The 14981-nt window shown below is 41.6% G+C and overlaps 1 protein-coding gene across 9 annotated transcripts in view; it reads right to left on the reverse strand.

Annotated features, from left to right (window-relative positions):
* The window catches only part of PLCB4 (phospholipase C beta 4), a 329182-nt gene that overhangs the window by 294817 nt on the left and 19384 nt on the right, over nucleotides 1-14981 (reverse strand). The window lies entirely within an intron of this gene.

A 14981-nucleotide genomic window follows, 5' to 3' on the forward strand; every position in this document is an offset into this window, starting at 1 on the left:
GTTCTTGCATTTCAGTTCTGCATTGTTGGAATTTCTAAACTACTAGGTTCCAGATTAAAGTAATTTTAATAAATTAATTAATTAAAACTACTGTTTGAAAACTGGAGTCCGGATGTAGTCTAGTTTTCTTTATGCTTTTCATGTCTAATTATTATAAAGCAACATTGTATTGCAAATTCTGTAAAAAAAAAAAAAGCTAGAAGAAAGCCAACAAAAAATAAATAAAAAATACAACATTAAAATATGCAGCTGGCAGCCATCCATCCATCACCGGAAATAACAGCCCAAGGTAATTTAATAATGTCTGCTTGGCAAACACAAAGTGTGCATAATAACCTGACCGTATATGGCCATAATTGCCCTTACAGAACACCACAATTTGGGCGACACATGGAAAATGGGAAAGGTTCTGGCGTCTGGTCTAACTGTATAGATAATTAGATCATAATGCAGGAAAACATAACAGACATTGTACTCCATAATGTAAAAGCCTATTATAATAATAAACATAAAAGTCGTAAAAACCATATTCATGTAAGACTCCTACTGACCACAGCTCATTTTTAGCTAAGATTGTTTGGCATTTGTACAAAGGGATTTTCACAATAATTCAAACATCAATATCTGTTTGTAGCAAAAAACTGTATATATGTAAACATTTTGCACAAATTTTTCTTTTTTATTGTAGGTACACTTCACCTGTGAGAGACATAATCTAAAAATAGAAGAAAAAAAACAGAAAATCACATAGTATGATTTTTAAATAATTAAATTGCATTTTATTACATGAAAAAGTATTTGATCACCTACCAACCAGCAAGAATTCTGGCTCTCACAGACCTGTTTGTTTTTTGTTAAGAATCCCTCTTAGGGTATGTGCACACGTTGCGGATTTCTTGCAGAAATTTCCTGAAGAAAACCGGAAATTTTCTGCAAGAAATCCGCATTTTTTTTTTTTTGCGTTTTTTTTCCGTTTTTTTCGCGTTTTTTTAGCATTCTGCAAGCGTAATTAGCTTGCAGAATGCTAAAGTTTTCCAAGCGATCTGTAGCATCGCTTGGGAAACTGACTGACAGGTTGGTCACACTTGTCAAACATAGCGTTTGACAAGTGTGACCAACTTTTTACTATAGATGCAGCCTGTGCAGCATCTATAGTAAAAGATAGAATGTTTAAAAATAATAAAAAAAATAAAAAAATGCTTATACTCACCCAGACATCTCCTCAGCGGCGTCCGTTCCTCTTTCTATAGCTGGTCTGTGCGCACAGGACCTTCCGTGACGTCACGGTCACGTGAGCGGTCACATGACCGCTCATGACCAATCACAGGACAGTGACGTCATCGGCAGGTCTTTCACCGCACACCAGCTACAGGAACCGAAGCGACAGCATGCAGTGGAGGCGGGAAGACATTGAAGGTGAGTATAGGACTATTTTTTATTTTAATTCTTATTTTTTGACCACTTATATGGTGCCCAGTGCGTGGAGGAGAGTCTCCTCTCCTCCACCCTGGGTACCAACCGCACATAATCTGCTTACTTCCCGCATCGTGGGCACAGCCCCGTGCGGGAAGTAAGCAGATCAATGGACCCCTAGGTGTGCGGAATCCCCGCAATTCTGCATTTTAATGAACATGTTGCTTTTTTTTCCGCGATGCGATTTTTTTGCGGAAAAAAAGGCTACATTTGCACAAAAAATGCGGAATACACTTAAAATAATAGGAGGCATATGTTAGCGTTTTTATCACGTTTTTATAGCGAAAAAACGCGAAAAAAACGTGAAAAATACTTAACGTGTGCACATGGCCTTACTCTACACTGATTACCTGTATTAATTGCACTTGTTTGAACTTGTTATCTGTATAAAAGACAACTGTCCACACACTCAATCAATCACGCTCCTACCTCTCCACCATGGCCAAAGCCAAAGAGCTGTCTCAAGAAACCAGGGTCAAAATTGTAGACCTACAAAAGGCTGGGATGGGCTTTCAAGACAATAGACAAGCAGCTTTATGAGAAGGCAACAACTGTTGACACAATTATTGGAAAATGGAAGAAACACAAGATGACTATCAAACTTCTTCAGCCTGGGGCTCCATACAAGATCTCGCCTTGGCGGTAAGTATGATTCTGAGAAAAGTCATGAATCAGCCCAGATCTACACCAGTATACCTGGTTAATGACCTGAAAAGAGCTGGGACCACAGTCTCAACACATTACTGCTAATAACACACTACGCCGTCATGGATTAAAATCATGCAGCGCACGCAAGGTCCCCCTGCTCACGCCAGCACATGTCCAGGCCCGTTTGAAGTTCACCAATAACCATCTGGATGATCCACAGGAGGCATGGGAGAAGGTCATGTGGTGAGATGAGACCAAAATAGAACTTTTGTTCCGTGTTTGAAGGAAGAAGAATAATGAGTACAAACCCAAGAACACCGTCCAAACCATGAAGCGTGGTGGAGAAAACATCATACTTTGGGGAGTGCTTTCTGCAAAAGGGACAGGACGACTGTATTATATTCAAGGGAGCATGGATGGGGTCATGTTTGGCAAGATTTTGGTCAACAACCTCCTTCACTCAGTAAGAGCATTGAAGATGGGTCGTGGCTGGGCCTTCCAGCATGACAATCACCCTAAACACACAGCCAGAGCAACTAAAGTGTGGCTCCAAAAGAACCATTTTCAGGTCTTGGAGTTTCCTAGCCAGTCTCCAGACCTGAACCCAATAGAAAATGTTTGAAGGGAGCTGAAACTCAATTTTGCCCAGCGACAACCCTGAAATCTGAAAGATCTGGAGAAGATCTGTATGGAGGAGTGGGCAAAAATCTCTGCTGCAGTGTGTGCAAACTTGGTCAAGAACTACAGGAAACGTCTGGCCTCTGTAATTGCAATTAAAGTTTTCTGCACCAAGTATTAAGTTTTGTTTTTCTATTGTATCAAATACTTATTTAAAGGGAACCTGTCACCACGTTTTTGGAAGATGGGATAAAAATAGCGTTAAATAGGGGCAGAGGTGGGCATTACATTAGTGTGTGTGTTATGCGTTTATTACCCACCTAAGTTGCCGAAATAACTTTGCAAAGTCTCCGTTTTCGCCTGTCAATCAGGCTGGTCAGGTCACATGGGCGTGGTGTCTTCACCCAGATTTGGCGTAGTTTTCCGTTGGTGGCGTAGTGGTGTGCGCATGCCCAAAGTCCGGAATCCTCTTCCAGGGGATTTAAAATAGCGCGGTGTTCGTTATTGCATTGGTGATCGGTGGGCGCGGCCATCTTCCTTTGGCCGCGCGTGCGCAGAAGCGGCGCTCTGCTGGCCGCGGCTTCAGGAAAATGGCCGCGGGATGCCGCGCGTGCGCAGATGGATATCGCGGCGGCCATTTTCCTGAAGCCGCGGCCAGCAGAGCGCCGCTTCTGCGCACGCGCGGCCAAAGGAAGATGGCCGCGCCCACCGATCACCAATGCAATAACGAACACCGCGCTATTTTAAATCCCCTGGAAGAGGATTCCGGACTTTGGGCATGCGCACACCACTACGCCACCAACGGAAAACTACGCCAAATCTGGGGGAAGACAACGCCCATGCGACCTGACCAGCCTGATTGACAGGCGAAAACGGAGACTTTGCAAAGTTATTTCGGCAACTTAGGTGGGTAATAAACGCATAACACACACACTAATGTAACGCCCACCTCTGCCCCTATTTAACGCTATTTTTATCCCATCTTCCAAAAACGTGGTGACAGGTTCCCTTTAATGTAAAGTAATTAAGTAAAAATCATACAATATGATTTTCTGGTTTTATTTCTAGATTCAGTCTCTCACAGTTGAAGTGTATCTACGATAAAAATTACAGACCTCTCCATTCTTTGTAGATGGGAAAACTTGCAAAATCGGCAGTGTCTCAAATACTTATTTTCCCCACTGTATAATAATTTTAAAGTTAGTTAAAGGGAACCTGTTACCTCCAAAATCGAAGGTGAGCTAAGCCCCATTCTGTAATGCTGTAGATAAGCCCCAGACGTATCCTGAAAGATGAGAAAAAGAGGTTAGATTATACTCACCCAGGGGCGGTCCCGCTGCGGTCCAGTCCGATGGGCATCGCGGTCCGGTCCGGGGCCTCCCATGTTCTTACACGATGACGTCCTCTTCTTGTCTTCATGCGGCGGCTCCGGAGCAGGCGTATTTTGTCTGCCCTGTTGAGAGCAGAGCAAAGTACTGCAGTGCGAAGGCGGCGGGAAAGGTCAGAGAGGCCCAGCGCCTGCGCACTGCAGTACTTTGCGCTGCCCTCAACAGGGCAGACAAAGTGCGCCACGAAGCCCATCGGATTGGACGGCCCGCCCAGATGAGTATAACCTAACCTCTTTTTCTCATCTTTCAGGATACATCGGGGGCTTATCTACAGCATTCCAGAATGCTGTAGATAAGCCCCTGATGCCGGAGGGCTTAGGCTACTTTCACACTTGCATTTTTTGTTTTCCGTTGACGTGCAGTGAAATAACATATCGACGGACGTCATGAAAATAGTGAAAACCGTGTGCGACGGATCCTGTGAAATGACGGATGCGTCGTTTGGATTTGTGAAGGGAAAAATTTCCGAAATTCAAAGTCTGGGGACGAGAGAGAGAGAGAGAGACTGACTTCTTCCCGGATTTTTTTCATCCGCGCATGCTCAAGAGGGAAAAACTGGATCCGTCGCTGGATTCCTGTGTGTGACGGTCAGCGACGGATCCTGCGTCCATAGGCTTCCATTATAGCCGACAACGGGCATTCTCGAAAAACGACGGATTGTGACGGATCTGAAAAGACGGCAGTGTGAAAGAGGCCTTAGCTCACCTTCGATTTTGGGGGTGACAGGTTCCCTTTAAAAAAAAGTATTTTGAAATAGTTCTCAGTTTTTTCCCAACCTCCATTTAAAAAGCTGTAGTTCTGGGCTTAAGGGAATCTACAGAAGTCATATTTAGAGAAAAGAAAATCTACATCAGTGCTAAACATCTACACTGCCCAAATACAGTATATCCAAGTAAAATGTTTTTTATATGTCAAATCAAATCACAGTCTGGTTCATCTCCACATAACCTTTTACAGGCAGAAAATGGTTTGATGTTGTTGAGTGAGTTATGTAAAAATGTTTTTTTTTCTTTTATTCACATTTTATGTCGTCTGAATTCACATTTAGCTGAAATAGGTACAACTAAATCTAAATAAAGGGAAAGAGCAACATGAAATAAACTGACTTTGGACAATTCCACAAGTCAAAGATCTTATGTGCATGTATAACACCTATACAAAACTTTACCTCCACGTCTCCAATTTTATAGAAATGCATTGGAAGCTCTTAGGACTGACTGCATTTTATATCTGGGCCTGTATTGTTCACATTTTTTTATCTCAGCGTAGAAGATGTTAAATAATTGGAAGAAGGAAACGCTCCTGGGTAAGACATTGGATTTGGGTTTACATTTTTTTAGTCTTAATATTAGTATAAGTTTATCCAAATCATTTTCCATGTGAAGGATAATTTGTTAGACCATGTCATGTTGTGCTATGCCTCGAGAAGACATTACTTGTGCTTTTTGCACCGCTGACATGGTAATAGCTATTGCGGGGCTTCTTGAGTAGTCTGCACAAGGCATTTGGACTGTATCAATAAGAAATGTAATTTAAAAAATGAATTATTCTTTGCATTTTTGGGCATACTTTGATATTTAAAGAGGTTTCAAAACGTGATAGATTATTAAAATTGTAAAGTGCTTACATAAATAAGCATCTTTGCAATTTACATGTTATCAAATTTCCATTATCAAGAAAGGAGGGATTTTTACTTCTATAATGTACAGCTCATTGCCTAGGTAACCGACCACCCGGCTCGTATCCTAAGTAGGGAGCGCAGCGGGTGCAGGATCTTTTTTAAAGGGCATGTAAGTGCTTCTTTGAAACCAACTGGATTGTTGGATCCAGACAACTAGAATGCCGCTACGCTCTTTCCATGCTTCCGTAGCAGAGTTTCTTTTGTATGGGAAGTTTGCAGAATCAGTGAGCGAGCAGTTTGGGTCAACAGCTCAATGATGCTGGTGGTCTATACTATCGAATAAGCAAGATCACCCTGCCCCTGGGGAAGAAGGAAACCGTGAAGTAGGAGAGCATTACACTCCTGAAGAATGAAAATGGGTCAACCTTTTACTACTCCAGAGGCCAAAAAGTCAATTGTGACCAAGATATTAAGAGCAGAGGTGGAGATGGTGCCTGAGGAAGCCCAACGGCCTCTCTGAAAATTAAGAAACCAGCATTATAAAATGCACATGATAGGTTGAGGGCCTTTTACAATTTAGGTTTTAGATTAGTAATCGTTTTCTGCTGTAGTACTAAAGCTGTTATTTTTCTGTGCAGAAAAGAAGGTGGCATTGTAATGTATGATCCATACAACATGATAATAAATAAGGGTACTCACATAAAGCTGCATGAGCCGGTCATCAGCCAGTATCTGTATAAGTACAGTTACAAAGTGCTATTGAGGGCATGGAGGGTGTGGAAACTGGTGAAAGAATGGACCAGATTCTGAGAAAAATTTAGGAAAGGAGCAGGGGGAGCAGTTAGATGTATGAGGTAATCTCACAGACCAGTCTCAAGATATAGATTGAGCACGGTTAAAACTGTGGATACTGGGAATTACGGTAACTGGATTGTCTTGGCTAGTGCATTCCAGAGAACTGGCGCAGCATGAGAGAAGTCTTGGCAGACTTTATTGTGAGGTTTAGATTATAGAGGATGTAAGTCTTAGATTATTAGAAAGGAGAGCACTGTTACAGTGGTGACCAAGAGGAGCTAGGAGATGTAGGTATTAGATAGTAATTAGAATATTTCTCATACATGTTATTAGAGAAATAATCTAGAGCAAAGGTATAATGAGCAGTTCCAATTCAATGACAGTTTTACTGAAAAATTCAGAAAGTCTTCTCTCTCTTGAAGAAAAGTACATGTTAGGTCAATCCCATATGAGGAGAGAGGCTGAGAATAAGTGCACTCCAAATCAGGAAATAAATGTGCTATCATATGCCCGCACAGAGTATGGCTTATTACGTGATTGACTCCTCTACCATCTCCTCATCCTTTGCCTCAAGTGTTGATTTAGATCATATATATAACGGCAGATGATACTTCTACTGAATCCTAGAGTCAAATCACAGCTAACTCTGCAGCCTGGTAATTGTGTGCAGTAATATGAAAGTAATGGGTTGGGCGCCAATTATCTCTCTGGACCTTTTGCTGATTAACCTGAACCTAATGGAAACGCAGATCTCTTCTGCTGATTGCAAAGGAGTATTCGAGCTTAAAGAGACAGGCCGATCTATAAATGAAAGCGCTAAATTATCTGTTCCAGGAAGGTGGTTATGGTTTTAGCAAGCAGTAGTCTGCATTAGTGTGCCCTTAAAAGTCACTCTCCTGGAGAGACCATCCTTCATTAAAATATTTATACTGTTAGTCCACATATGTCAATTTATTGCAGGACTCCAACAGCCTCCTATTTTGTAATGGCGTCCACTTTTTAATAACTGTGATTTGTTCTCAATGATAATGATTTACTATACAGTAGACGAATAGGAGAGTCTCATCTGAAAAACAGAAGACACTAGTGAAAACCTGACACCCGAACAGCATTGGTCCAAGTGCTGTCCATGAAAGGTCAGAAAATACCGTCATATACACATACCCTAATATTAAAAGGTCAAAATCAAGATTTTCCATTTGTATCACTGCAAAAAAGTTAAAAATAATTAGATAACTAAAGTTGATCTCTCATGTTCCAAAATTCATTATTATTCTCAATACAAAGTAAAATAAAAATGTACTACCACCATAGAGGTGAATTATTTGCCCTTTACTATCACCTCTGATTATATCTGCATTTCCCAATTCTATTGCATTAAAACATCATAGTAGCAGACAAATGAAATTGACATCACTGATGGATGAAAGCAGACGATTGAAGGGGACACAAGAAAAGGATACTTGGTCTTTAGGATCAAGCTTTAAGAGGATGTGCCCACGATCAGTAATCGCTGCGGCATGGGTGCTGGGTACTTGTGCAGAGTCAAACCCGAGTCGTCCAGATGTTACACAATAGTGCATGGGATTTCTAGAAATGCCATGTCCACCCACGGCTCACCCATGGAGACTGACATACGGCGCGTCTTTCCAGACCGCACCATGTCAATTTCTCTTACGGAGACGCGAGTCTCCTCAAGAGAATTTACATCAATATTGGACGCGGTGAATCCGCACGGTTCAGTGACCACATGTGGATTCTCCTGCGTTCAACAGACGGCAGAGAACATGAGCTGCATCCAAAACGCTGCTAGTTCCGATCATGGGCACCCAGACTAAAGGTTTCCAGTTTCCATGACTGAGTTAGGACTCCAGAAGCCAGTCAGCTAATGCACATATATTTGATGGCTTATTATTGAACGGGTTCAAGTCAAACTTGCTCCTGGAGTTCAGGATCTGGCTCACAAGACGAGCACCGTCTACTGTTAATCTCTGAGGCCTCCAACCCTGCACTCCCAAGATCCACTCTTGATAAGACATTTATAAGCACAATGTTTTGCTTTGGTTCATTTTCATCATGTTTGTGGATCAATAATCTCTCTACATTTTAAGGATAAGATCACACCAGGCGTTTTTGCAGCGTTTTTTTAATGCAAATTTTCAGCTGCGTTTTTCAGTACAAGCAAAGTCTATGAGATTTCAGGAATCTCATGCACACAGCTTGGGTTTTTTTGTCATCGCGATTTTGGGCTTTGCATGTTTTTTTCACAATGGAGAATGTCACTTCTTTCAGCGTTTTTCACCCATTGAAATGAAAGGGTGGTGAAAAAACGCAGTTTTTGCTGCGTTTTTTTGTGCCAAAACCTGATTCTATAGAAAGGACTTTTTTTTTCAACACTAAACTTTATCAGCATGCACAAGAGACAAATCTAGCATGCCAAAACCGCAGCAAAAACGCACCAAAAATTCAGCAAAAAACGCAAAAAAAATAAGGAAAACATGCTTTTTTTCTGCACCTTTCTAGCCAAGAGATCAGGTTTTTCTGCAGAAAGAAAAGCACTGAAAAACTGCCTAGTGTGAACTTACCTTAAGTGTAAGCAATTAAAAAAAAAAAGGCATATGAAATATCTAATACCTGATGACACAATAAAGATAGACATGGTCATACAGATTTCTCTCAAACTCTTTATGGTGGAGATGGCCAATCAAGCAACAAAGTTTTTCCACCATCGTGACCCCAACATTGCATTTGCCAAGCAGGAAACTAGCGACTAATTACCAACCATGTTCTCATTAAACGTATAAAACATTGTCTGTAAAGAAGAAAAACCATCACTGCACATTTTCTAAAGCCAATTGAGGACAATGAAAAACTTGCTAGAAACACTTGGTAATATTAGCTAAATTCATTCAGCTCCTATGAAGAAAAGATGACATTATCCACTCCAGTGTTATCGTTTTTTTAGTGCTGAAGTGGTGCTACTACGCTAAGGTCCCTGACTCTACTCTTGTACTGACCCGCTGTAGTATTCATCTTTTATGAGCGCCGCTCCGGTCCTGAGGCGCCATCTTGAGACCACAGCTTCTGACTGATCGGAAGTCACACGTAACGGTCACAAGCTCTCATTGTAAGTTTATCAGAGCCAAAACAAGGCCAGAAGGAAGCTCTCAAAGACGTACAGTGAAAAGTGACCTCCGGCTCACTCCCGCAAACACTGGAGTGATCCGGCAGATCACAACCTGCTGAAGACCGACCGGGACAGCGCTGATAGAAGGTGAAGATGGCGGCACGTAAGCATAAGACTGGGGGCAGGGGCCTTACATTAGAAGCACCACTCCAGCGCTAAGAGACGATGGAGCAGTGCTTTAAACATTACCATTGACCACTTCCCTCATCCCCTCAATTTTTGCCAAATAATAGTGTTAAGAGTTGTCCGTCACGAGTCTGCTAATCTCACCAGGCCAGGCAGACTTCGAGTGAGGGCGGTCATGATGCCACAAGCCGTGTAAAATCCATTGACTCAATTAAATCTAATGTAATATGGTATAAACTCATCAAATAATATTCTGCAATTCAGACTTCTACATCCTCATCGCAGAGACTAATTCTACTTTTTCTAATTGTGAAGATGTGCAGAATTCTGGCAGGGAAAGCGTGGCACTGAGGTCCAGTCACCCTGGCACCTGCGTAATCCTTTCATTTTCTTATCTTGCATTCATTTTCTAATTAGCTGGCTGCGATTTTCAGCCTTGGAGAATCAGAAAACAGAGGTTTACAGGATAAAGAATAACGTGGTCAACTCTCAGACTTTCTAAGGTTGTCAAAGCTCAATGTAGTCTGGAGTTATAGCGCTCGTTTTCTGACCACATACATATGGTCTCTGAAGACTACAAAATGTCAATCTCTCCATCTGTGTGGTTTGAAACTTTCACATTATTAATTAATGCCTTTAATTTCCACTACCACCTTATATCAAAGATTGTTCTAAATGCATTTCCTCATATTATTTCAAGGATGCAAAGAGCTGGAAGGATAAAAAAAATGAGTGTTTTCCATTGGTCTATTGCACGGAAAAATATCTGAGTGATAAGTAGCAAAGCTGGCTGCAATCATGAGATAACTGTCGCCTGAACATTATCTGGACAGACAGATGTCTCTCCCGACTCCCCCATACATTCTTGGTTGGGAGTTTCATGGGAGAGAGGAAAAAGCCACTGCAAGACTCCTCTGGCAGCGGCATACTTTCCTTGAAGACAAAAGGATCAGCCACTGAAATTCTAACAGCTTGATCCTTCTTTAACCCATCATTATCTGTTGGGGGAGAGCCCCATACACATCATATGGTCATCCGGTCCCATGAAAATCAGTGAGTTCAGTCAACTTTCATCCAATTTATAAGCCGGTTTTTGATATGCTATCTGAGAAAAGCATGATGCAGGGGCAAAGACCCTGATTCTAGTGATGTTTCACTTACTTTACTGTGTGCTGCAATTTTAATTGAAAACTGTTAACTGCTAGTTCTCTGTATACCAATTTCTGCATAACCCCGCCCACACCACTGATTGGAAGCTTTCTGAGTACACACTCTGCATAGGTAGAAAGCTGCCAATCAGTGGTGGGGGCATGGATGAACTACATGGCAGCAAGTTTACTAGTCCTCTAGTGATAATCTCCTGCTGATAACACAATGATTTTCTAAAAATTACAACAAACAGCCCAGTAAGTGACACATCACTGGAATCAGGGTTTCTGTCTCTACATTATGCTGCTCTCAGACTAGGTGGGAAACAACTGGTGACAGATTCCCTTTAAGGTAGAGTTTCCCAACAAGTGACTTGACAGCATTTCTTTACTGTGTGAACAGAACCTACAAATAACAGGTGACGTGAGATTGAGAACCTTAGTTCTGTTACTCAAAGGGGTTTTTCCAAGTTGGGAGAACTGATAGCATATCCTTATTTTTAATGTGTAATATCCCTTTAAAAGGATATTCTAGGCAAAAGTATCTAATACCCATTTACACTACAGGAGATAAATACTAGAAGCTGCAGGGGATGGAGGTCCAACCACAAACTGCTAAACATGGTACCCGTGCACTACAGGTAGCGGGAGTGTATAGACAAAATATTCAATATATATTAGTGGGCTAGGAACAAAAAGGAATTCCCAAGTTCCTCCAGTACATAAAGAAAACTGGGGTGTGGAGTAGTACTCCTGTAAACTATACACGCATGAACATACAAAAAAACGGAGTAAAAATGAACCATCAAATACCATAAAACAATATTTATTGGAATATATTTAAAAAAAATTACAAAACATGTGTATATGAGGTCTAATTAGGGGGAAAAGAAACATGAGGCAGGACTATCAATGAATAGTATCACTCGGGAAACCCTGTCAATTGTACATATTTCAAATTAATAAACAGTGAAGTGAACAATATACGAAGTCTAAGTAGATAGTTAAAACAAATACTTCCAAAAACATCAGAACATACCCAGAGTTATACACATCAGACAGGGGCTATAATAGTCAAAAGCACAGCACATTGCCTATCCATGGTATGTATCATAGTATCTCTCCACACTGCCCCGACGCACGTTTTGCCTTATTGCTTTCTCAAGGGGAAGTGCACCCCTAATAAGCATCGGGCTGTGATGATATAACAGACTATGCTATACCAGAAATTCCACCAACACTATTACATTTTCTCTTTGGTTATTACCAAATGCCTGACAACATAAACACAAGACTTAGATACATCACGTGTTGAGATACATTATATCACGTGCCTAGATACAGGTCCTACTAAGTGGCTGATTATGAGACCATTACCTCTTAGTCTATAACATTAGTGGAGTAATAGATATCATCCATTATATAACTGATTATTGACCATACTTCTGTTCTTGATGAGAAGTTACTGTCCTCCAGGTGTCACAATAATTGTTCACTTACAAGTACAGAAAAAAATAAGCAACAGGAACTACATTTTAACACTTAGTTAAATCAAAATAATTAGCCAATGTGATTTTTTTTAATAGCCAGACAATGAGAAGCTCCACAAAAATCAGCATAAGACTAGCCAAAATACACCAAAAGTGATGTCTGGGTGAGTTAGCTACTCGCCATTTGCATTGTTTGAGGTCCGATGTATAATATCTAATCTATCAATGACATTAAATGCAGTAACGGATGGTCCATAATGGATTAAAAAAAAACAACTATCATTTATAATGGACAAGTGCTCGGATCATTGGCTCTCAGTCCAGACACTTTCCTCATGTAGAGGGTCCTATTAAGGGTCCTATTTATACGGGTTCTTGTTGCTTTCCCAATTCACCTTAAGGTACCTTCACACGAAGCGACGCTGCAGCGATAGCGACAACGATGCCGATCGCTGCAGCGTCGCTGTTTGATCGCTGGAGAGCTGTCACACAGACCGCTCTCCAGCGACCAACGATGCCGAGGTCCCCGGGTAACCAGGGTAAACATCGGGTTACTAAGCGCAGGGCCGCGCTTAGTAACCCGATGTTTACCCTGGTTACCATCCTAAAAGTAAAAAAAACAAACAGTACATACTCACCTGCGCGTCCCCCGGCGTCCGCTTCCCTGCACTGTGTGAGCGCCGGCCCTAACAGCAGAGCGGTGACGTCACCGCTGTGCTTTTACTTTCACTTTAGGGCCGGCGCTCAGTCAGAGCAGGAAGCGAACGGCAGGGGACGCGCAGGTGAGTATGTACTGTTTGGTTTTTTTTACTTTTACGCTGGTAACCAGGGTAAACATCGGGTTACTAAGCGCGGCCCTGCGCTTAGTAACCCGATATTTACCCTGGTTACCAGCGTAAAACATCGCTGGTATCGTTGCTTTTGGTGTCAAACCTGACGATAAACGCCGATCTGACGACCAAAGAAAGTTCTGAACTTTAATCAACGACCAGCGATATCACAGCAGGATCCAGATCGCTGCTGCGTGTCAAACACAACAATATCGCTATCCAGGACGCTGCAACGTCACGGATCGTTGTCGTTCTCGTTGTAAAGTCGTTTCGTGTGAAGGTACCTTTACTCTCAACAATTACCGCACTTATCAATTTCAAAGTCTCCTTCAATGGTTAAATCTAGGTTCAACACTGCACATACAATAGTAGGTAAAATGTCAACTTTTACATGTGGTTATATATTCACAGTAACATTGAGGTGGAAAGCCACTGTACACAATAGAGGTATGTCAGACCATCCCAAAAGACAAACAATAAGAACTTTCCTATAAAATAAAAATAACCTCCAGCCACAAATCTACAGACTCGCTCCTAACCTGGTTCCTGATGCGGGCCAGGCTGGTAAGTATCCTCACTGACGAGCACAGAGAGGCCCTCCTGCTGTTAATTTTAGGCTATGTTCACACGTCCAGTAATGATCCATTAGAACAGATCCAGCAGGAATCCATTAACAAAAATAAAACATTTTATCCGTCTAAACAAAAATGATTTCAGCTAGATCCTTTTTTTTTTAACACTGAAGTCTATAGAAAACATCTACAGTAGATAGCCATCCCTTTTCTTTCATTTGAAAGTGAGCTAGTAAGCAAAAAATGGTTTTCTCAAATAAAACGGATGACTATTTAACAGATCTGTTTTCTATAGACTTCAATGTTAAAAAAAAAGGATCCAGTTGATATCAGTTTTTTTAGGACAAAAAAGTTGTGTCTGCACAACTTTTTTTGTCAACAGATCTCTGCTAGATGCGCTCTAACTGATGATCACTGGATATGTGAACATAGCCTTACAGGTTTCTTGTCATTTCAGTCAGGGTTGTAACTATAATATATGCAGGGGTTTCAATCGCACCAGAGCCCTGGAGCCTAGAGGTACCAAAAGTCTCTTTAGACCCACCTCTTCTGACAAGCCTACAACCTGTAGTAACCACCGATCGAACAAACCACTGCGCGACCAGCTCTATCCTCGCCTATTGTATCCTCACCCATCCCTTGTAGATTGTGAGCCCTCGCGGGCAGGGTCCTCTCTCCTCCTGTACCAGTTGTGACTTGTATTGTTCAAGATTATTGTACTTGTTTTCTTCTGTACCTTTCCTTTATATAAAAGCACATGTGCAGTGGGACCCATGGGTGTAGGAGACACTAGGCATGTAAAGATGAGGCAATTTAATAGAAAAATATTTTGGAAATGCCCTTTGCATACAACAGAGTCTCCTACATGATCATCTCCAAAAGTTGGCAAGTCTGGTGGAAGGTGGCACCGCAGAAAAAGAAGCGTGGACCTAAGGATCACGGCAAAATTAGCTTATGAACTGGACGCATGTATAATATATGGTGTTAGAAGAATGTTTACATGTCATGTGAGAATTTACTCCTACAATGTAATCTGCACTTGCCCAGGAGAGAACCTTTCCCTCTACCTGCTTGATCCACAACTC

Source organism: Ranitomeya variabilis, chromosome 2 (genome assembly GCF_051348905.1).
Source record: "Ranitomeya variabilis isolate aRanVar5 chromosome 2, aRanVar5.hap1, whole genome shotgun sequence".
Taxonomy (NCBI): domain Eukaryota; kingdom Metazoa; phylum Chordata; class Amphibia; order Anura; family Dendrobatidae; genus Ranitomeya; species Ranitomeya variabilis.